We start from the raw sequence: 22080 nt of genomic DNA on the forward strand, positions 1-22080 counted from the left end.
CCATCCTGTGGTACTGGCTGGTCACTTTGACCCCTCCCCCAGGCTTTATCACAAAAGTCCTGAGAATGCTTGGCGACTTCTTCTAGGACAAAAGGCTGCACTGGATCGCTGCTGAGCTTCTGAGTCTCCTGCTTAGGGAGGGTGGTCAGGTGCTGGTGTGCCTACGCACCCAGGTGGTGACTTTCTGCCCTCAGGCCCTGCAGTGACATCTTAATGTCGAGCCCCCTCCGAGATGGTGTGCCCTGGCGATGTATTTCTTCCACCAGGCGCATGGCCTGAATTATTACGTGCAGCTCTTTTTTGTAGACCGGAGGGGCCTTCATGGCTCCTTTCAGGCATTGCCTGTCTTTTCCCAGGACCTGATCAAGATCTGGACTATGGTCGCCTTGTGGCGCAGCTTTCCACCGTCCGGAGTAGGCAGCTATCGGCAGAGAGCCGCTGCACAGGAATCCACCCCTCCGTCCTTTTTGGTGGCTGGCGGAGAGGAGGGCTGTGGTTGCCGGGGTGACCAGGATTGGGGGCATGCTGGGAGGTGGAGGAGTGGGCTGGATGATACCACACGAGTTGGCACATCGCGCCTCCGTGGACATCCGGCTCACGGCCAAATGCCATTCAAGACCTTAGAATGGTTGTGCTCGGCCCCGATGTCATTCTGGATTTCGACGTAGCGCAGGTGTGTGGTGGTGTTCCATCTGAGTGTACCCCTGTTCGGACAGAATTCCACATTGGTCCAAAGCCCCAAATCCTCCCTCAGGAGCTGGTGCCCTGCAACCTGAGTCACTTTGTGGAAAAGCCCTCCATGTCCTGTATGGGCTGCTGCTGCACACCCTTCACTTCCTTCCCCTCACCTACCGCCTGGACATGCCTTGGCATGCCTTGTTGCTGTCCAGTGGCAGAGGTCCCTAATGGGGGCCCTCAACAGGTGTGTCCTCCTACTTTCCATCGGAGACCTGGGGTGGAGGGTGTTGCATGCAGCGGTGCTATACAACTGTTGGGTATGTCGGTTCACAGACTCCCAAGATGCCCACGTCTTTTGCAGACTTGTGAAGTCCGTGGACCATGTCCATATAGGGTGTTGTAGGCTCAACTCCCTTTTCAGTTATTTTAAAAACCTTTTACTGTTGTTTTGTTTGCACTTCAGCCCCATGCTCCTGATCTATGGGCACCCGATGCGGAGAGGGACCAGGAGGTAGGAGGACCTCCTCGTGAATCTGCTCCTGGGCCTGGCCAAGTTGGCCATTAACAGGTCCAGGCAGCGGGCGATCGAGGAGATTGATCTGACTGTTTGGGCCTCTTCCGTGGCTACGTTCGCGGCCGGGTGTCCTGGAGAGGAAGCACGCGGTGTCTGCTGGCATCGTTGAGGCCTTCCATGCTCGGTGGGCACCGTGGGGACTGGGGTTTTTTTGATTGACCCTGTTCATCATATTTTGATGTAAGGTATGCAAGTTTCCTTTAAATTTTGTCTTTGTTTTTTGCAGTTTTCCTTTAATTGCCCCTAATTTTGTTAATTTCGTTTGCTTCGTTGACTGAAAAGAGTTACATCTCCTTAACCTTCCTAACACTGCCCTACATCTTGGCACTCCCCCGACATCCACAGCGGAGGTGAAGGCAGCCTGCTGACTGCTGTGCCCTGTCTGTGATGAACTTGACGGGCGTTCTCTGGAGGGTCAAGGCCTGGAGGGCCCTGGCCTGCTTCCAGCTGTGTAGCATTGGCACCCTCCTTCGCCTGTGGAGCTGGAGCTACTGGGGTCACTAGAAGAGGAGCTTTGTATGGCCCGGAAATACCCAGAGTCACCTAGGTGATTGGCCCCGGGGTGTGCACCTGCTGATCCTCCTCCCTATGGATGCCTGAGGGCCACTGGCTGATTCCTTGAGGCGAAGGGGAAGCTGGAGTGATATCGAGCTGTCCCGCACCCCTCTCTGTCCCGCACCCCTCTGACACTGTTGGAGGTCAACAATGGCATAAGCAATGGAGTTCGGCCCACCCAGCAACATAGGACTGATGTTCTGTACCAAGGTCTCCATGACGGCCACCATCCTACCAGTGTTGATCCCAGTGCACTGGCATGCCAACACTATCACCCTCCTCCATCATGGCTTGCAATGTGAGGAATGCAGCGGACATCCCTTCCTGATGTTCCTGAGCTTGTCTTTGCAGCTGTAGCTACTGAGGCATGACTGAATCTGTAGGCTCCTTATCTGACTCGGATTCAGCAGATTTATGGTCTCCAGCAGCCCTCAGAATGCCGGAGCCTTAAGAAGTTCCTGCCGTCGTCTGCTGTGGATCAGACAGTGCGATGTGCTAACCAGATTGTGACCCCAAGGCCACTCTCAAGCTAGGTCCCACCAACATGTGATTCTCTGCGCTGATGGAGGGTGTGGATGAGTGGTAAGATGGGTCTTCAATGAGGGTGTCATCTGATTCTTCTTCTGAGGCTTCTTTGAGGCTTCAGTCAAGGAACTGGCTCAAGGACCCCCTCGGCTGCTTCCCAGATATGCCTGCGAAGCAAGGAGAGATAATTAATGCCTGGCAGAGGATTGCGGAGCAGGGGAAGTGATTCACATCTTGGTTGTCTGACGGATGTTGCACTGCTGGATCCTCACTCAGTTGAGCACCACCAACCTCCCCGTCAGCACAGGAATGGTCCAGATCCTCGCCAGCCAGTTGGATGACTCTATTTTCAAAGTCCATGAGGACCTTAATTTCAGGCTTTCCTCTACCAGTCTGTGAACTCTCCCTTTTGTCATGTACCAGCTTGTCCTGCACGGATACAGGTGGAGAGAGTGTAAGCAGAACCCCTGCCAGGCCAGATGATAAGGATGTTTGATATGTGCGGGTAGTGAGTGGTGCCATGTACAGAGTGAGGAAATGATCCGCAGGGCAGATGAAGGTGTGTGTGAGGGTGAATCATGATGTCCTTTGAACTGGCAGTGAATGAGATCCCTGTGGATGTGTGATAGGTTTGTGAGTGTGCGATTTGAGAGTGATGAGAAGAGTGACTTACCCTGGCAGAATGGAGGAGAACATTCTTCCTCTTTTGGCATAGGGTGGCTGTCCTCTTTTGCAGGGTGTTGGCGCTGATCACCATGCCACCATCTCCCATGCAGGATTAGTCACCTTGCTCGCTCACCCTCGCCAGAGCAGCGGTACAGGACATAGCTATGGGCCTCCACTGAGTCCAGCAGGTGCTCGAGGGAGGTGTCGCTAAATCTGGGGGCAGCATGTTTCCTCCCTTTGGCAGCCATCAGTTCCCAACAGCTTCCTATCCCTTGAAGGCTGCTAGTTTTTGCAGGGGCAGCTTTTAAATATAGCACCCGGTTTACTAAATGTCTGAGGTGATGGAGTGGTGGGTGAATCAGAGGCCATCCCACCAGCGACCCTGCATGTTTCCTGGGAATACATAATTAATTAGACAGGAATGGGATGATACAGCGTGAAAACCCACCATTGTAGCCAATGAATAAAACATCATTTTTCCCACCTGCTACCACACTTAGTGCAAATTTGGGACGATTCTGCCCAAAGAATTGCATATCAGCGTTGAGGTGAGAGTGACTGCCTTTGACATCAAGGCAGCATTTGAAGTTAGTGTGGCAACAATGTGTCCCAGTAAAATTGAAATCAATGGGAATCATGGGGAAAACTCTCCTCTGGTTGGAGTCATATCTGGTACAAATCCTGGAAATCCCTTCCTAACAGCACTGTGGGTGAACCCACACCACATGGACTGTAGTAATTCAAAAAGGTGGCTCACCACCAGCTTCTCCAGAGCACTTAGGGATGGGAAATAAATCATGGCCTTGCCAGTAACGCCCATGTCTCATGAAAAATGTAAAGATGTTTAGGGAAAGAAGCAATATGATAAATATTCATTTGAGAAAGAGAACCTAAAACAAAAGCCAAAAGATTAAGCAAGTAAAGCCAAATATAGTTAAAGTCAACTGAAATAAACAAGGAAAGAGAAAGAAAATATAGAAAGCAATGAACAAAAGTGAAGGAAAGAAAAACCAGCTGTCTTTGCCTAACATGACAAGAGGCAGTGACTCTTTTATGTTGACTGTTAGAATGGCTTGCAATACATTGGCTGGGATTTTCTGGCCCCGTCATGGTGACACCCAACATGGGATTTTCGGCAGCCCAGCCAAAAGTCCATTGATTTTCGGCAGGACCAGACGATCCCGGCAGCGGGTGGGGCAGGAAAATCCTGCCCTTTCCCTCATATGCTGCTATTAAATAACAAGAGTGAAAGTGGTCAACAAAATGCAGCTTTCCTCAGCTGGAATTTCAGATACGCGCAAAAGCTTTTGCTAGAACAATTGAATAAGGTGCCCAGTCCTTCTTCTGCAACAAAATAGCTGAATAAAAAATTCTGCATCAAACTCCAAAACAATTTCCAGAAATCTATTTAATGTCTATCTCATCACAACCATTCAAGATGGCCTGTTACTTAAAAAGCAATGTTGTTTGTGGACCTCTGTATGATGTCTTTATTTCCTCAAACCATCATTTGTCTCAAAATTGCATTATAATTAATAATCTTATTATGAAGTATTATATAAGATATAATGAAAATATTTGGAAGTTTACACAGAATGTTAGTAATGGTGTGGTAAGAGAAAATTGCCTCATAAAGATATATTTTAGCTTTTTGCCAGCATTCATAAACCTCGATCACTGTTTTGATTTTTTTTCCTGTGAAGCTGCCCATGGTAAATTCTCACCCTGTACTAACCCAAACACTTACTGGTTTGAGTGGAACGATTAACCTCTGTTCTTGCCTGTTTGTTTCCAAGGGACTGTTGCCCATTGACCCTACAATACTCATAGTTCCAGATAGAGCAAAGGTCTTGAGTGCTGGGGCTGGCAGTACAGGGAGTCTAGGCCTAATTGTCTTTTCTTTGCAGTCTAGAATTATTGGCAGCTGCCATTATGTCAAATGGTCTGCTGTCACCACACAGTACCAAGTAGGTTCCACTAATTGCAATGGCCTTTTCATCAAGTAGGATCAGCGAGTTTATCCAAAAGAGTACTGTAGCAGTATTTCCCATCAACCCATTAGTACAGCTTGTAGCTTACTACATCAGCTGGGATACAGATGAGTGATCAGGCTGTCATATTGTTATGATTTGTTCATCTTTGGAGTGTTTAGTAGATACCCTTTGCACTTCTCTTTGTACCTGAGTACTATAGCCCTGACTGCCCCTTCATTTGAAGGGGTGTTGTGGCTTTTAAAAGTTCACTAGCACACGATTGCAGGCAGGCAACTGGTCTTTGACAAGAGATCAATACTGTCCTTCCAATTGCTGGAGTCAAGCTGTTGGGTCTGTCAGGGGGATGTGTGCTGTAATTGGATCATGGATGCTGCGAGTTGTCTGAGTTTCCCTTCAGCACTGTCACAGCTGTCAGATGTCATCCCTTTGAACAGCTGTCACTGTAGGAGGGTTGTGCCTCTTTCCCCGTTCTAACCCAATGCAAATGTCCACTTAACACATGAATATTGAAGATATTAGGCCACATTTTTTCATGCTTTTATGCAAAAGGAAGAGCTGTGTCAACTGTGAATTTCATGGGAATAAGTGGCAATTTATTCACAGCAGAAATGTGAAGCACAGCTTGTAATGGCAAGACAAAAGATGGCAAATATCAGTTTTCAAATGATTTAAATATGGAGAATACGCTGTCTTTAAAGCATCCTAAGTCTTTTGATATATGAAACTACTTATATCCTGATTCTGCATTAATAGTGCACCAGAACATTTATATATGAATTACAGTTTTTTTTTAAAAGGGAATCTGCATATAAACATATATGAGCAGGGAAAGACAGCAGCATTGTTGTGAAAGTTTTTGTTTCTCAGAGGAAAGGTTTCTGGAAAGGTCTCTGGTTCTTACTGTGTGACATGCAGAGTGATGGTCTCAAAAAGCTGAACTTGAACCACGGGTTTGCCTCGTAAGAAAGATGTGATTTTTTTGAATATATAATTAACCTGTGGAGTTTAAATGATTGCTTGTCCTTTGGCTTACATACCTAGAAACTGTTGTAATACTTAGCAGCGAGGGACATACTAATGCTATTTACTATGCTGAATTTGAGGTCTCTTCAGACTATTCGTTCTAATTTGCAAGTGTATTTTATCACCACTGTTTGATTCTAGACTGAAAATAATTTGGTACTTTGCAGAAAGCTAATGTTTGCATTTTATATGCTATAAATGCAAGAAACCTGATGCACATATGCCATTTGAATGTAATTTTAACATATTGTGTCTATTAACTTGTGTACATTACTATAGAAAACTCATTGCAAAGAAGCCATTGACAAATTAAACAAAATGATAAGCTGAAGGTACAATGATTTTACACTGGAGTGTTAATGTAGTCTATCATCGGTTTTGTAATAATAAAGGGTAGAATTTTTTGCTTGGCATGTGGGCGTATGTCTGGCAAACTTGAATGTGAAATAGTGTGTGATGAAACCAGGCAAGTATCCTGACGTCATCATGCACTTGCACGATATTTCGCTTGGCAAGCACCTGCGAGAGTCGGCATCATACCTGCCGACAACTAAGAGGCCTATTAACACCATTAAAGTAGCAATTGATGGCAATTTTTTGCTGCCCGTCCAACCTTACGGTTGGTGGGCAGGCAAATCGGCCAGGCAGCCTTTGCATTTTTGAGGAAACCTCATCCGAGGGTGGGATGAGGTTTCCGTGATTAATTTAAAAAAAATTAAAATGTTCTGAAAAAATGTTAATCATCCGTACATTGAGGTGTCTCTTTTTGGCGCATGGACATTTTTTCCTGATTTTACATTCTGTTTTTATTGATTTAAAATTCCAACAGCTCCCTGAGGCAGCTCTCTGTCTTCAGGGAGCTTTCCTTTCATGCTCCCCCACACCCACACTGACTTCAGTGCTTGTCCTCCTCCCGCCCCCACCCCAGCAGTGCTGAGCCTTTCAATGCACCTTTCACGCTGGCTGGCCAAGGTGAAATCACCGTCGGGGGCCGATCATGGTTGGTGGTCCTTTCCCTGGCTGCTCCCAGGCCCACCCATCACAGCCATCCGCCAACCTGAAAATTCTGCCTTAAGTATCTGGTGTAGCCTGAAAGATACAGTTAAATGCCTATCTTTGCCAATTGTAAAGAGAAAATCATTATTACGAAAATAGTGGTCTCCATGACCATTGTCTTATTCTACATCTTCAATTATGCTCAGGGTGTGCAATTTCCATCTTTAGTCTGAAAAGGTCTATTTTTGCTAGATAACACAGCCCTTTAACGTTACTATGTAATAGCATGTTAAACAACTTTTTCCCAACAGATGGATTAGTATTGATTAGATGTGGAGTTGGATTTAAGTGCGCTGCATAAATGTTGTGGCATTTCTTAATGCTGACTAAATCTGAATTATACATTTACTTTTCCACCCATTGGTTTCACTCCAATATAAAAGTGCAAAAGTATACTTCAAATTTTCCTCACAGCATGTAAATCCACAAAATAAAATATATTTTCCATTCAGCCGATCTTTATACTCAGTAGTGAAAATGTCACTCATGCACTTATAAATACGTATACATCACCCTACAGTGGAATTGGATATCCAACGTAAATGAAGACTGACTGGCATAAATTAATGGAGGTAAAACAAAACATGATTTGTTGTTAGATTCTTTTCATACAAGAATAAACTATTAGATGTGATTGACTGAGAAGTAAACCACTTTAAGATAACTGACCTCATAACCCAGAAGCATGGCAGGATCATGGGTTATAGATGTCAAGAATTGGCCTAACTCTTGAAAATTATTACTTTCATTGTTTACTTTCTTTATACGGCATAATGCATATTTTTGAGATGTTGGCTAAAATGGTTTGAAAAAAATAGGTAATGATCATATTTTGGGCAAATTAATTATGGGAAATCTAAATAAACTGAGATTGAGTCAGTCCCCACTCTTAGGTTTTCACAGCTGATTTGGTCAAATAGTCTGGAAAGTGACAGCAAGGGGCAGGTAGAAAGCAATCAGGGAGAAATGAAGACATAGTCAATAAGAAACAGAGCCAAAAGAGAAAGTGACAGAAGAGATAGAAAATGGTCAGAGAGAGATGGACATGTAGGCAATAAGGAAAAGTGGTGAGAGTTAAGAGGGTGGAGAAAGAATGATTTGGAGGGTAAAGAAACTGAGCACTTAAGGGAGTAAACAGTGAGAATGTATAAAATAAGTGGCTGACGCTCTGATGCCCTGGATATGAAAGTGCAACTGTGCAGCATAGTACAAAGTTCATGCCAGGAAAATGGAAATAGACTTTGTGAAGAAATGGCGCTCTGCAAATAAATCATCAGTGTTTATAAATCCCAAACGAAAGGGTTTAATGCTTCAAGTTTGACTGTGGAAACCTGTTTGATTAGCTGTTTATAAACACATATTATGACCATCTCTATATAATTACGTCCAATGGGTCGTAACTGAACCAGTACTGTTGTTTATGTGAAAAACAGCATAGTAATTTGTGTCCTGAGGATGCCAGTAGTCTTTTTAAATATTCTCTAACTCACTTCAATATGTCATAAATGAAGGGGACATTTCTCCATTTGAAAATTATATAGAAGGGATGGAGTTATGAGTCTTGCAAAATGAGACTGCTAATTATCTGCCTAACATAATGGAAGCAAGAAACTAGGGTATTGAAAAAAAATCACAGCATTATCACAGCGGCCTAGGAGGCTGATCTCACCATTTGAAATAATGTCAAAACACTGGGATAGATCTTGACTTTATGTTTTTTTTTCTTTCAAGGGGTATGGGCATCACTGGCAAGGCCAGCATTTGTTGCCCATCACTAATTGTCCTTGAACTGAGTGACTTGTTAGGCAATTTCAGAGGGCAGTTAAGAGTCAATCACATTGCTGTGATTCTGGAGTCACATGTAGGCCAGACTGGATAGGATTGCAGATTTCATTCTCTAAAGGATATTAGTGAACCATAATAACAACAATGAACAATAGCTTCATGGTCACCATTACTAGCTCTTAGTTCCAGGTTTATTAATTGAATTTAAATTCCACCAGCTGCCAGGGTGGGATTTGAACCTATGTCCCCAGAGCCCCGGGCCTGTGGTTTATTAGCCCAGGGACATTACCACTACACCGTTTCCCCTGAGTATGATCATGTAGAACAGGTGATAGTGAATTGGCAGCCCATTTTCCATCTCCTCCGATGTAAATCGGCTGTCAACTTGCTATCACCCATTTTACACTATTACACATGCAAAGTCAGAATCCTTTGTGATTTAGGACACCGAGCATAAACACCAAGGTACACAATGTACAAGCTTGTTTGTGCTTTGGAACAGCAAGCATCTGACTTCGCTCAGTCCAGAGACTACAAAGGATCTGCGCTAGTGTAGGTAAATATATTTTACTGCACAAACCATGACTAAAATGCTTACAAGCCCAACCAGTTAAAGACTAATTACATTGCATTCTTTATCAGAGATCCCAAACAACATTTGTCATATTTGCATTAATAGGGCAAGTCATGTGACTGAGACAAGAATTTAAATAGCAGACATCAGAAAGTAGGTGGATTAGGTTGGTTCAACATCAAAGTAGGATCCATATGTAAATTTATAGCACCAATTAGGAAATGGCGAGCTGTGATGTAATGCACATAGAGATAGCTTGCCCTCTATTTTCCCCTTTCTTTTAATCAAATTAAGCAGAGAAAGCTTACAACTCTGGTCTACAGGATATATTTAAATTATATGCATTTATTCTTGCTTTTGGGCAGGGCAAAAAAGTGTTTTGTAAAGTATTATGGTATAAAAAGACAGTCGTTCTGGCTCATTTACTTTTGTGAGCAAATTATCCAAGATTAACTACAGACTAGTCTGTGCAGTTTAAAAGCCGAAAGCAATTTCAATGGTGGATGGTAATGCTACATTTAGTTCGCAACTGATTGGGTCTAAATGGCTACACAGAAAAGTCTTTGTATATGACCACAGGGCTTGATGAAACCACATAAGCAAACCAGTAAAAATGGTAAAATGGCATTTCACAGTATTCAGGGGATCAGTGAAACAAGGAGAGATAATTCAAAATTTCTAAAAGCAAAATATAAGTTTAGACAAAAATCTTGATTTGCAAAGCAATATCCTTGAGTTGTTGAGCAAATTCTATTTTCAGAATACTGCATGGACGCCACATTTTAAAACTAAGTTGTACATTTTACAAATTCCCTAATAAGTATTATTAACATCTTACAAGTACCTATGATTGGGACCATTAATTAAGTGAAAGGTAAACTCCTCTGTAGGGATCGTTATTTCTAACAGCCCATTAAACCTTCTACATGCAAAATAGTAATTATACAAAGACTACTGAGAAGTTGGGAAATAATCACACAATGTTTAAATTTACTAGCATTACATTGTAGCTTTATCATTTACCCTACTTACATGAGTGAAAATTAATACTTGTAAGATGCTGTAAGGATGGATTAGATTAACTGCAGCCTTTCTTTCTGAATTTATTGATTTATTTTTGTTAAATGGAGAGTGATCAAATGCCTAGAATATTTCTGCTGCTCAACACCCTGAACCAAATTAAACGTCATTTTTTTGCTTCCTCTTCAAAATCAAACTCAACGAGAGAAATATCAACTCCTCGCTGTATACCTCAAATATTAAAAAACAAAATGCCACTGTGCTTTGTTCATTTCGGGTTTGTGGATTTTAAGTGCTTCAGTGGCTTAGAGGCAGTCAGTGTTGGCACATACAGTAGGGAGATTGAATCACAGTTCCACTGCGGCATGTCAAACTATTATACCAGGGATCATGATGTCACACTGGTCTCAATGGTTCATGAGCTCAAGGATATGGTTAACAAATGTAAAACCAAACTTCAGGAGAGCTGCTTTACTGTGCTAAGTGATCTGTATTCCCTTTGAATTTACTTTTCCCTAACCCCGTGAAATTAACAGTGGATTCTGACATTCGACCTCTGACCTGATATATAATAAGAATTTGAAAACATCATGCATGAGTGTGTTTGTGTAATGCAAACTGGAAAAATGACCGTGGCCCCTTTTTTTTATTGCAGAAGGCCTCAGAAACCTAGATTCCTTGCAGGTTTCAGTTTTAAAAAAGTTGTTATAGAAAGGCTGGTAAATTCTGTAACTATAGTAATTGGTTTCTCATGATTTTTATGAAGAATGAATAGTATTAAATGTGCATTGGAACACAATATGCTGCATTTGACAGTTGCTATTTACTGAGATAAGGGTTAAAAATAATATAGTAGGAGTCTATAATGGCTTGGGGGAGTAGCTACTGGGGAGTTTGCTGCCAAGGTTGCGAGTGCATTGCAGTGTCTAGGTCTTAGGGTTTAAGAGGCAGAAGCAGAAAGTGTTAGGTGAAAATGATTTTGCAGTTATCAGGCTTGGGGGATGACAGCAGACAAGAATTAGTACAAGGTGCAATGCAGCCTTTCTTTACAATGAAGTAAAGATTGGCAGCTGGAAGTGAGGCTTACAGACAGACGTGCACATAAGACCTCTTCACCTAGGACTCATAATCACTACTCAAAGGGAGAAGCATTTAACAGTAAAAGGCATCCACAGCCATCAGAAGTGTGCTTAAAACTCCACTTAAATATCACTTTGTACGTTATTACTTGCAAACTGTGGTTTGGTATTAAATCATACTTGCATAGGCTTTTGGTTAGGTGCTGATAATGCTAGTAGAGTGGGGGTGGGGAACATTGGTGACTAAGATTTTAGGTTGATCTGCCACAGACGTGACTGGAATGTCCTGCACTGCTGACATTGATGCATCAGGGTGAATAATTACACAACTGCACTTTCCTTCCTCTTATGGCTTCTAATTTTAATTGTCATTGTGGCCCTTCCATTTTAATTATGGGCTTCTTTGATATATAACAGCTGATTGTATCCTATGAAAATACAGTGGGATAATAGTCCCTTTATAATTAATGACTGCATGTAGATTTTGGTGCATAAAAGGGAAACTATGAGAGAACAATTTATTTAACCAGGTTTTCAAATTCTTTAGTTCTTCCACAGAATTAAATAAGGTTCTTGAACTTCCAAAGCTGCTTGATCTTTGGATTGCTTTAGTTTGTGCTGCACGTTTGTTTAATAAAATGTTACGGTGCTGGGTCACAGATTATTTTTTTTAACAATTTTTCAAAACATTAAAAAAGAGACAGACTGCTTTTTGTCTAGTGTCTATCATGTGAAATTATAAAATGGGGCCTGACATGCATCTGCTAATTTTATTGTAGCATGGACGGTGTGCTTACATCATGCATAGCATGACTGCAGTTTAGTCGTAGAGCAGGAGAAATTGGATCGACAGAGGCAGTGACTACCCTGAGGTCACCAGTGACCATGCCACTCTGATGTGATGTCTAGTTGGGGTGATGGTGTGTAAATAAACGGAGAGAATTGCAAATCTTGTCATGGCCAAGCAGAACAGCTCAAGCATTTAAAGATGGTTGCCCGCAAACCTAACTGGAAGGTGGTTGCTGTGTGGTGGCTGGAGAAAACTCGATTCTCTGCCGCAGTCTGTTCCTCTTGCCTGACGAATCTGAAACCATTGACCCAGCATTTATTGCTAGAGGACTAAAAAGTAAATTAATTTTTTTAGTAATGGAAAATAACAAAGATAAAATCCAATCTTCATATTATTGTCAGATTTTCTGCGTTGCAATGATCTCAATGAAATATATCACATAATAAGTTTCTAATGCAGGAAATTCTCCGAATGAGAAAAATGCCGATTTTTCAATTTATACATTTTTTGCAGATGTGCCATGTAATGTTCTCATTGACTTTATCAAATATTTACAGTGTATTTGTTTTGCTAACTGTCCTGCTGTAAAGTTTCTCATATGTTAAATAAACAAAATTCAGCAGTAACTAATCTAGTCACAATAATATTGCATTTCAATAACTTCCATCGGTAAACTAGTTTCAAAATCTATCACTAATAATAAATCCATTTGTATAAAAATAACAGACCTAATTCTCTTCCCTGTGAAAATACTGCTTTGCACTCTTTAAATAGATTCTCCCTTGGTTTTGTGTAGAAAAATTACTTATGCTTTGTGTACGATTTTCCTTTTCTGGTTTTCTGCAACAGTTTCTGCATTGCTTGAAGTACAATTTTCGCTTTCTGAATATCTTAATTGGATAGGGGGAGTGACAATATGAAGTATGCTCCACGTGCAGCTTTCCCTTGGTAAAGCAGACTAAATCCCTGGAGCAATTAAAACCAGATTCCACCTGGTCCTAACACAGAGCCTTATAAAACAACATAAAGGCTGGCAAGGCAAAATACCGACCTGATTACTGAAGAATGGCTGAGGAATATATGAGCAGTTGAAGAGAAAGCAACTTCAGTCTAAAGTAAGGTTCTTTTTAGTTCTCTATGAATTTAATTATGTGAGTTTATAATTATGATTTACTCTGTTACCCACCCCGTCACCCCGATAAAGGAAAAATGTTAAGCAATTAATATTAGTTCTATATTTGTATCATTTTATGCTTTGTTCAAAATAATTTTTCATTTTTAGTTAGGGCACCTTGTCACATTTTAGAACTGAGGCTGAGTAAAACTCCTGAATATTCAGCAGTGTGGATACTCAGCTAGTTGCTGGAAGAGTGCAAAAAGGTTATGCTAAGGTTTTATAGTAGCCAGACCACATGTGAAGAGCTTTTGGCCATCATGCTACCTAAAACCTTAAAATGGAACACCAGTAAAAACTGGGAATTAGGAGTACTGGTCTGACCTGCTTTTATCGTTTTGGGGCAGGCATTTGGAAAGGTACAAAGAAGAAGCTAGGAAAAGAGAACCAGAGGATCTAAGTTCAAATTATTGCATATTGCATATTCTGAGCATTTTGTTATTCATCCCCCTCTGCTGCCCTCTCTGTTGGGGAGATGTAAATAAAGATAATTCAATAATGGCTGCCAGCTGTGAGTCTACATGTTAATCTTTACTCAGTGCAATATACAATAGAAAGATGATGATGAGGCTGGTACAGAATTTTCTTTTATACTTCATTTGAGAAATTAAGGACTGAAGAACATTGGGACTCATTTTTGGAACTCCTGAAGTTGATTTTGAGGAATTTTGAGCAATTTGAAAGATTGCTCCATCTGCACATTCTGTTCGGGTACACAGTGAGTCAGCACAGTACATAATTGAAAAAAATGGCACTGGAGACATATTTGGGGTCAATGGGCGAATTCAACCCTAACAAAGAAGACTGGTATAATTGTGAGCAAAGCTTTCAAATTTGGCTGAAAGAGAATAAAAAAGATGAGGATAAAGTTTTCCTCTCCATGATGTCTGCAGATGCTTTTGATGTAGTTTTTAACCAATGTTGTCTGAGACCCCAGTTTGATGAACTGTTCTGAAGTTTATGAGATTCTGGACTCATTATGGGACAAGCAAGAATGAATTTGCACTGGGGGTTGCATTTTGTAAAAGAAAGCAGTTGCCAAGTGAGACAGTTGCAGATTCCATTCTCGAATTATAGAAACTCCCTCTTCACTGTGGGTATGGCGCAAGCTTAGAAATCGACCTTAGAGACACGTTGAGGGAGAAAGAACAATAAAATCCAGGCCACGTTTTTGAGCAAAAGCAATGAACTAATGAGGGAGGAGGCCTGTGATGAGGCCACAGCCATGGAAATAGCGGAAAGAAATAGTTGTAAATCGCAAGTAAGTTCTTTTCCTGAGCCAGCAGGGGAGGTTCACCAGATTTCAGACAGATCAAGGCCACAGTGGCCAAGTTCACATTCTCAGAGTCAGAAATTTAAATGCTACCATTGCCATGGTAACCACCAACCATTTAAATCCCCCCAGTTCCAGTCAAAGTACTACACCTGTGGGAGAATCAGTCATATCCAGATGGCATGCAGGAATAGATGAAACAATAATGTTCCAGGTTGTGTTAAAGCTCCAGGTCATTGCCGTGTGCCAGGTTGAGATCATGGTGGATGTAAGGCTGGTTTCAGAAGTCCAGAAATCCTCAAATGCACATATAATAGGTGTGGAAACAGAAGTTGATGTTATCGAGCAGAAGATTGAGTTATACTCAACCAGAGACCAAGAAAAACAATGCATGGAAGATGAGAGTAATAAGGCTGAAGATAAAATTCCAACATCCACTGTAGAAGTGAAAGTTGCAGATTCACAACTTACTTTCACTGCTGCAGCTGTGCCCGTTATCTTGAAAAGAGAGTACAGGCAGTCTTTTTCTGATTGGCAGGATGTGACGGGTGGAGTCCCGCAGGGGTCAATGCCAGGGCCTCAACTTTTTACAATTTATATCAATGACTTAGATGAGGGGAGTAATGACATGACAGCTAAATTTGCAGATGGCACAAAGATAGGTAGGAAAGTACGTTGTGTAGAGGACATAAGGAGGTTGCAGACAGATATAGATAGGTTGAGTGCGTGAGCAAAGATTTGCAGATGGAGTATAATGTGGGAAAGAATAAAAAAGCAGAGTATTACTTAAACAGAGAACAGCTACAGAATTCTGAGCTACAGAGGGATTTAGGTATACCAGTACATAAGTCACAAAAAGTTAGTATGGAGGTACAGCAAGTAATTAAGAAGGCTAATGGAATGCTATCCTTTATTACGAGAGGAATTGAACATAACAGTAAGGATGTTATGTTTCAATTATACACGGTATTGGTGAGACTGCATCTCGAATACTGTGTGCCGTTTTGGTCTCCTTATTTAAGGGAGGATGTGAATGCATTGGGGACGGTTCAGAGGAGGTTTACTAGATTGATACCTGAAATGAGCGGGTTATCTTACGAGACTGAGCTTATTTCCACTGGAGTTTAGAAGAGTGAGGGGTCACGACTGAAGTATATAAGATCCTGAATGGTCTTCACAAGGTAGACGTGGAAAGGATGTTTCCTCTCGTGAGTCCAGAACTAGGGGGCACTGTTTTAAAATTAGGGGTTGCCCTTTTAGGACAGAGATGAACATATTTTTTTTCTCAGGGTTGGGTGACTTTGGAACTCTCTGCCTCAGAAAGCAATGGAGGCGGGGTGATTGAATATTTTAAGGTGGAGGTAGATAGATTCTTGTTAGGATATCAGGGGTAGAAGGGAATGTGGAATTTGAAATACAAGAAGATCAGCAATGATCTTAATGAATGACAGGGCAGGCTTGAAGGGCCTTATGGTCTACTTCTGCTCCTATTTCATATGTCCATATATGTTCTTAAGTCACATTCCCTGACTGAAAAATGGTTTGAAACTAACGTTATTCCAATAACAGTATTCCAGTGTTAGGTTAAATTAATATTAGGGTGGACTATGATGGCAAATCCTATTACTTGTCATTGGTAGTAGTAAGAGGGAAGAAAATCTCCCTGATGGGAAGACTTGTCGTAAGAAAATACAGTTAAACTGGACCAAGTTATTTACAGGATCAGGGATCAATAAGAATATGTCTGACATTGGGAAAGTGCTCAGGGAGCACAAAGGGGTCTTTGAGCAAGGAAGGCCAAATGATAAAATTAGGCATCACAAGGCTGAAATCAAGATTAAGGACAATGTTCAGACAGTATTTTGCAAGGGGAAGCCGGTGCCTTATGTACAGTTAGAAACAGCAAGTAAAGAGCTGAATTGATTAGAAAGAAGAGGGGGAATTAATGTGGCAAAGAGCAGTGAATGGGCCGCACCCATTGGGGTCGTCACAAAGCAGACAGGTTCTTTTGGATTTGTATAGATTATAAGAAAATGGTAAATAATGTGATTGAGAATAATACTTAGTCACTGCTTACCACCGAAGATTTCTTTTCTAATTTAGCCAATGGAAAGGTTTTAAGTAAGGTAAATTTATCAAATGTATATTTGCAATTAGAATTAGCTGACAAGAGCAAGGAGCTGCTTATACACACAAAGGATTGTACCAGTACGAACGGTTATCGTTTGGGGTGTCTACTGCTCCTGCAATGTTCCAGAGCGTCATGGATCAGATATTAAGTGGGATGAAAGGAGTGTGCTGCTTCTTAGATAACATTCTAATTAGCAGTAAGACAGAGAAAGAGCATACAGAGAAAGAGGTTGAATGACTTGTTTGATTTCAAGAGTATGGCATCAAAGCTAAAAAAGCACAAATGTTGCTCCATAGGGTCAAGTATAACAAAGTTCGGTCATTAAATAGATGGTGAATGTATCCACCCAATGCAGGAGAAGTTTGAGAGGATTTTGAAAGAGAGAGCAAAGAATAACTTAAAAAATTCATAGGTTTAAGCATGAGATGTCTCACCACAAGGATTAAGTGTGGCATTATTTCACATAATGGATAATAGTGTGGAGAATCCTGTAGCATACGCTTCATGTACTTTAACAAAGTCTGGGCAAAATTACTCACATGTTGAGAAAGAGACTTCAGCCATCATGTATGGTGTTACTAACATTCCGTCAGCAAAATATTAAATATCATAAGTCAGCAGATCATGCAAATGCAGATGTATTTTCAAGATTTTCTGTGAAGGCTGATTCATTCAAACAATTGAGTCCTGTGAATTACTTTACATATACAAATTACATGCCAGTGTCTGCCAGAGAAACTAATGAAGAAACTCACAAGGATGTGGTGCTCAGTAAAGTGCTCAATGATTTCATGAATGGCTGGTCTATAGAGTGTGATGATAAAAAAATTGCAGGAGTATTTCACATATAGAAATGAAATGAGCTGTGTATTAGTCTAAGTTCAACTCCAAATTAGCTAATACATTTAGTCCACTGTATCAACTGCTCAAAGATAGAATAGATTGTGAGTGGTCTGTGGAGTATCAGAAAACATTTGAAGAAGAGAAGAAAGTACTGACTACTGATGCTGTTTTGACTCACCATGACCCTAAGAAACAATTGGTTTAAGCATGCCACAAGGGTTAGGTGTGGCAATGTTTTACATAATGGAGAATAGTGTGGAGAAGCCTGTAGCATATGCTTCATGTACCTTATCAAAGTCTGGGCAAAATTACTCACAAGTTGAGAAAGAGACTTTAGTCATCATGTATGGTGTTACTAATTTCCACAAATACTTGTATGGTAGGAAGTTTACTTTGTTAATGACCACTGAGCCCTTATGATCATATTTGGTTCAAATAAGGAAGTACCATCCCAAAAAACAGCATGGCTTCAGGGATTGGCATTGATTTTGACGGCCCATCAGCACAATATTAAATATCACAAGTCAGTAGATCATGCTAATGCAGATATATTTTCAAGATTTTCTGTGAAGGTTGATTCATTCAAACAACGGAGTCACCTGTGAATAACATTACATATACAAATTACATGCCAGTGTCTGCCAGAGAAATTAGTGAATGAATTCACAAGGATGTGGTGCTCAGTAAAATGTTCAATGATTTCCTGAATGGCGGGTCTAAAGAGTGTGATGATAAAAAAATTGCAGGATTATTTCACTTGTAGAAATGAAATGAGTGTCGATCAAAGCTGTCTCCAATAGACACTTGAAACTTTATTTTATCTCATCTCTGCATGGATTCTGAGGCCTGCCAATGGGGGATATTAGGTGAGTTGGCATGGTAGGAGTTCTCCCGTCCCTGTGCACTTGACCTGGGAGCTAAAATCTGGGCTTTTGACTTTAACTAACAACTCCACTTAATGGCTAGGAATATGACTGATTGATTTATCTTAATCAAAGACCCGACTTACTTTGCTTGACTGATGGATTCTGTGTTACTACTAAACTTTCAGTTTCTTGGTGACTTCCACTTTCTTTGTGATTTTGGACTATAGGAGGTTTATCTTGCTCTCCCTTTGTCAGATTTCCTCTTTCAAGCAAATGACCTACATGAATGTACATGTTCTTCCTGTCTGCAAGGAACAGGGTATTGTGTATTAATATATGTAGCTTCCAGTACATGCAAATGCGCCATACTGTGAGCCTGACTGACAATCTTAAATTGGTTGTCAGCGTAATTCTTATTCACATATGTAGTGAATTTTAGAGAGCGACTCCGTCATATTGCGCCTGTTTCAGCTAAACAAAATAAGTGACAGACATTCGCTGACCAATTCCTCAGGACAATGCCTTGACAAATCAGGATCAAGTTGCCTGGTTTAAATTTCAACGAATGCTTGGCAGGTAACTGTCAGTCACCATCAATGGTGCACTCTCCATGGCAACGCCTCTATCAAGCAAAATCCACTTATCAACCAATCAACACTCTCTTCTCATGCTGTATAAATTGTTATTTTCCCCTTATGTTTGTATTCTTGCAAAATGTCCTGATGAGCACAAGACAAAAAGCTTCAACATGTTTCTTTTTTCAGCAATATTTATTTTCTTCGCCCCTTTAATGCCAAGGTGTTCCTGTAATTGCAAGTAATTTCAAAAAAATTCAATTCATTTTAAATTATATTAACAACCCTCATTTATTTAGCACCTTTAATATAGCAAAGATATTCCAGCACACTTTGCAGAGGTGATTTAGGATGGGAAACATAGAAACATAGAAACTAGGAGCAGGAGTAGGTCATTCGGGCCTTTGAGCCTGCTCCACCATTCAATATGATCTTGGCTGATCCTCTATCTCTATACCATACTCCCATGCCCTTCCCATACCCTGTGACAGCTTCGGAGTCCAGAAATCTATTTCCTTCTTAATATATTCAGTGTGTTAGAGAATTCCACAGGTTCACCACCTTCTGAGTGAAGACATTTCTCCACATCTCAGTCCTAAATGGCCTACCCCATATCCTGAGACTGTGACCTCTTGTTCTAGACCCCCAGCCAGAAGAAACATCATCCCTGCATCCAGTCTGTCCAGTCCTATCAGAATTTTAAACGTTTCAACGTGATCCCCTCTCATTCTTCTAAGCTTCATCGAATAAAGGCCTGGTCGGCCCAATCTCTCTTCATACGACAATCCTGCCATCCCAGGAATCAGTTTGGTGAACCTTTGCTGCTACCTCTCTTTGGCAAATATATCCTTCCTTAGGTAAGGAGACCAAACTGCATACAATACTCCAGGGGCAGAATTTTCTTGTCGGCATGTGGGGGCGGGCCCCGCACGCCGACACATAAAATAATGCGCGGTGACGCTGGGCATGCGCCCCGATGTCTCTGCACGTCATTCCGATCTTTCTATCGGCGGGCGTGCACCGGAGTCAGCTCTGCGCCCACTGTACTGTCAAAGACCTGTTAAGGCCTTTAATACAGCAATTAATCAAATTAGCAGGGCTACCTGTCCAACCTTAAGGTTGGTGGGCAGGCGAAGAGCCCAAGCAGCCTTTGCATTTTTCATGAAACCTCATCCATGGGCGAGATGAGGTTTCATGAATAGTTTAATAATTAAATAAATATTTCTTCCACACCTCATAGACATGGTCCAGAGGGGACATGTCTAATTTATTTTCATCTGTCTTTAAGGAAAACTTTGATTCTGAACTTAATGTCCCTGAGGCGGCTCTGTGCATCAGGGAGCTTTTTGTGCACATGCGCAAAAGAGCACCGGTCCCGACTCACCTTCCTCCCCCTGCCCAGACAGATAGCGCTGAGCGCTACTAGGCATGTGTCAGGCTGAGCAGGCCTTAGTTGGCCTGCCTACATAAAATGGCGTTGCGCAGCCAATCACGGGCAGCATCCACTCCTAACCAGCCCGCCCGACGGGGAGAAAATTCTCCCCCGGGTATAGTCTCACCAAGACCCTGTGCAGCTGCAGTAAGACATCCTTGCTCCTGTGCTCAAGTCTTCTCGCAATGAAGGCCAACACACCATTTGCCTTCTTAACTGCTTGCTGCACTCACGTAGTTGCTTTCAGTGATTTGTGTACAAGGACACTCAGGTCCCTTTGTACATCAACATTTCCTAAACTATCACCATTTAAATAATACTCTGCCATTCTGTTTTTCCTACAAATGTGGACGACTTCACACTTATCCAAGTTATACTTCATCTGCCGTGTATTTGCCCACTCACTCAAATTGTCTGAATTGTCTTAAAGCCTCTTAACACCCTTCTCACTGCTCACATTCCCACCAAATTTGTATCATCAGCATACTTGGAAATATTACATTTAGTTCTATCATCCAAATCATTGATATATATTGTGAATAGCTGGGGAACAAGCACTGTTCCCTACAGTACCCCACTAGTCACCGCCTGCCACTCCAGAAAAAGAACTTTTATTCCAACTCTCTGTTTCCTGTCTGCTAACCAATTCTCAATCCATGCCAATATATTATCTCCAATTCCATGTGCTTCAATTTTAAACGCTAACCTTGTATGTGGGACTTTCTGAAAATCTAAATACACCACATCCACAGTTTCTCCCTTAACTATTCTGCTAGTTACGTCCTCAAAAAACTCCAGTAGGTTTGTCAAACATGATTTTCCTTTTATAAATCCATGCTGACTTTGTCTAATCCCATTGATATTTTCTAAGTGTCCTGTGATCACACCCTTTATAATAGACACTAGCATTTTCCCTTGTACTGAAGTTAAGTTAACCAGTCTGTAATTTGCTGTTTTTTTTTCCCTTCCTCCTTTTTTAAACAGTGGGATTACATTTGCCACCCTCCAATCTGCCGGGACTGTTCCAGAAACTACAGAATTTTTGAAGGTGACAACCAACACCATTCGTTATTTCCATGGCACCTTCTTTAGGACCCTGGAATGTAGCTTATCAAGCCCTGGGGATTTATTGGCTTTCAGTGCCATTAACTTATCCAGCACTATTTTTGTTAGTAATACCAATTTCCTTCAATTCTTCTATCTCACCAGCCCTTTGGGGTTCCCTGGTATTTCTGGGGAGTTATTTGCGTCTTCCTCCATGAAGACAGATCTAAAGTAGTTGTTTAATTGCTCTGCCATTTCCTTGTTCTCTGTTATAAACTCTCCCGTTTCAGACTGTCATGGACCTACATTTATCTTCACTAATCTTTTCCTTTTTACATACTTATAGAAACTTTTACAGTCTGCTTTAAGTTCCTTGCAAGTTTACTCTCATACTCTATTTTTCTCCTTCTTAATCAATCTCTC

This window comes from Carcharodon carcharias, chromosome 12 (assembly GCF_017639515.1).
Source record: "Carcharodon carcharias isolate sCarCar2 chromosome 12, sCarCar2.pri, whole genome shotgun sequence".
Lineage (NCBI taxonomy): Eukaryota > Metazoa > Chordata > Chondrichthyes > Lamniformes > Lamnidae > Carcharodon > Carcharodon carcharias.